The sequence below is a fragment of the Pocillopora verrucosa genome, chromosome 8, assembly GCF_036669915.1.
Source record: "Pocillopora verrucosa isolate sample1 chromosome 8, ASM3666991v2, whole genome shotgun sequence".
Taxonomy (NCBI): domain Eukaryota; kingdom Metazoa; phylum Cnidaria; class Anthozoa; order Scleractinia; family Pocilloporidae; genus Pocillopora; species Pocillopora verrucosa.
Window position 1 is genome coordinate 21,277,244 of NC_089319.1, and position 3,445 is coordinate 21,280,688.

Genomic DNA, 3,445 nt, shown 5'->3' on the forward strand with positions numbered 1-3,445 from the left:
CACTCTCCCATCAACTTTCTACCCAAAAGTACCCAGAATTCCCAAGAGATCGTTTTTAAGTCACGTGATCTCATTTTAATTGGCCGACATATTGGTGCACATCACTTGCCTGTAAACATATGACCAGAAGTTGTGTTTATGATAAAAAAATGGTTTTATGTGCGATTTGTAGCTGTGGGACCCGAAGTGGTCGTGATAAAGGAATTAATATGGCAAGAATACCTTCAATCATTACTAGTCGACGAGAAGAAGTACGGAAACTTTCCACAACCGGGTCTGTGGTAAACATTTTATCTCCGGAAAAGCGGCTAAACTGTGGGATCGTTACGATCCAGATTTGGTTCCGACCCAAAATCTAGGTCATCACAGATGTGGTTCTGTCGAAAAGCTTCAAGCCGATCTTGAAGTTGCCGCCAAGCGAGACGAGAGAGCCAGAGGTCGTGACTCGGACGGCTTTGCAGTCTTGCTCGTCTAAATAGCTGTAGATGGTATGCTGCATGCTCAAGAGCGCATCAGTGCAACTCCCCCCTGTCGTATAAGCAAACTGTGTTGAACTCAGATGCTGTTCGACAATGTCTCGTGCATGAGTGTTATACACAGATTTCTCGAACGCGTGTGCAATTACAGGAAGTCCTGCTTGCCCTTAGGGATGTCGATCTGAGGGAGGGGCGTCACGTGGGCCCTTTTCCACGAGAAGGGCCACTTGCCAGTTTTCAGGGAAACATTCCAGATCTTATGAATGACACTTGTGAAGATCTCAGCGTGATCCCTCCAAATCCAAAAGGGAATGAGATCTGGTCCCATAGCGGTTTTCTTCAAATGTTGTAAGCAATTTTATACTGTCATTCCCAATGACGAAGGTCTTCGGGCCCTCAAACATTTTTTCGATCATCGCACTGTTCAGGAACCTAGCTCTGAAACACTACTCCGTCTGGCCAAACTAGTACTCACACTCAATTGCTTTTCATTCGGTGGTAACTACTACAAACAAACTAAGGGCGTGGCCATGGGTACTAAAATGGGACCCAGCTACGCCAATCTTTTTGTAGGTTTTACCGAACATCAATTTTTCAGTCAACGCCACGGCCCAAAACCTGAACTCTACGGCTGCTACATTGACGATTGCATTGGCGCTACCTCCTCTACCGTCAATTCCTTTCATCCGGCTCTTAAATATACCTAGGAAATTTTCGCGAATTGCCCCTATGGAAAGTAGAGGCAGGCCCGCAGAGATTTTTACAAATTTAAAAACTATAATATTATAACCAGCTAGGTGGATAGTTTCAGTTCCAGAATTGGTGTACTTTTGGAGAAATTCAGATAAACATTTTCCCTGTTTTACCCGACAACAAAAATGACCGAAACTGTACCGAGATAAATAATCTATTGGTGTGTTCACATTCCCTCCCAGGGAAAATTAAATATATCAAAGTGAAGACGAATGATGTCACTATATATGGCAGAGGTGCCAATTTGTAATGTTGTATTTATCTTGAGATAGAGAAATAAACATTTCACTGAGTGCCTAACTGCATGCAAAATTTGAAGGGGGTTGAAAATTTTCATTTCCCAAGATGTTTGATTCTTACAGAGACCTGTTCTTAATAACGAACACCAGAAGGTATATATCATATTACACTAGCTTCTTATAACCTTCACTGGCTACCTGTGTTTTACCGCATTTATTTTAAAATTTAAATTATTACATTTAAGGCTATATATAATATGTCACCTAGCTACATTAGTAACTTAGTGTCCATTATGCTGTATTCTGTCTATTCCCCTAAATCAAATTCTTCATTATTTTTGGACCGTCCCAAGGGGCGCATGCCATCTACATTAGGAGCTCGTTCATTCATGCTTCTGCCCCCACACTGTGGAACAGTCTTCCAGTAAATATTCGGGGAATAACATCACTCAGCATTTTTAGGAAAAAACTTAAGACACGTGTTTTTAATTTAGCTTACAACGAGTAACTTTTCTCGGACGCTATATTAAGTGAATAAATTATTATTATTATTTATTTTTCACCACCGTTATTTCCTGACAACAAATACAGGCCTCGACTGTTCCCATAACCTGGCAGTTCTCGCACGAACACTTAGATTTTAGAAAATGCTCCGCGGTTAAAAAAAAGTAAACTGACGCTGTATCAAGGAATAAAATTAGTATTTAGCCTTTTGGATTACATAATATTTTTGTTGGTATGTACAGTGTATGAAGTATTCAGTTACGTATACGTAGTTTGTACAAGAAAAGAATATTTAAATGTTGGTCCGAACGGAGATTTTCGGATCCCTTGGCTTAGTTTTTGTATGCACTATTACAATCTTGACCTCAAAAGCGACAATGAAAGCTTTGACAGTTGCGACTCGTACATACACTACCTGAATTGAGTCGCCTACTTGGTCTTGCTGCGGGGCCAAATAAAACAAGGTAAAAATAAAAGAGGTACACAACTGAGTGCAATATATTTTATTCGTGCTCTTGTTGTGCGAGTACACTGAAAGCAGTACATGGACAATATCGGATGAAAACATCGCCGTTTCATGCTACATACCTGTCAGTTATAAAATAAAAATTTTTTTTCGTTTCGTCATGAGCTTGAGAGGAATGGGAAGACCTGCGGATTTCGCGCTCCGATGCTCAGCTATAGCTAAGTGGTAAAATAAGGTGTAAGGAAGGTTCCAGCGCTTTTTCCCCCACGAGAAATTTCGAATCAGACCCAGTCTCCATTCTCTTCAACGTAGCTGTTGTAATACTATACTGTTATTGACGTGTTTTGTGCCAAACTTCTCCAAAATCCACCGGTACAGCCTTCACTTATGTCACTGTAGTTGTTGGTTGTAATACTCAGCGTGGTTATCGACGTGTTTTGTGCCAAACCACTTCCCAGTCCGCCCATCCAGTCTCTACCTATGTAACTGTAGTTGTTCACTGTGATACTTAGCGTGGTTATTGAGGTTTTTTGTGCAAAACAACTTCCCAGTCAGCCCATCCGGTGTTCCCTTATGACAGTGTAGTTGTTGAATGTAATACTCAACGTGGTTATCGACGTGTTTTGTGCCAAACCTCTTCCCAGTCCGCCCATCCAGTGTTCACTCATGTCACTGCAATTGTTGACTGTAATACGCAGCGTGGTTATCGACGTGTTTTGTGCCAAACTACTTTCCAGTTCGCTCATCGTGCTCTCACGTATGTCAAAGTAGTCGTTGACTGTAATACTCAGCGTGTTTATTGACTTGTCTTGTGCCAAACCACTTCCCAGTTGGTCCATCCAGTCTTTACTCATGTCACAGTGACCGTAGTTGTTGGGTGTAATACTCAGTGTTGTTATCGACTTGTTTAGAGCCAAAATACTTCCAAGTTCGCACATCCAGTTCATGCCACCGCAGTTGTTGAGTAAGAAGCGTATGTGGCAAGTGACAAGAATTTTGCCAAAACG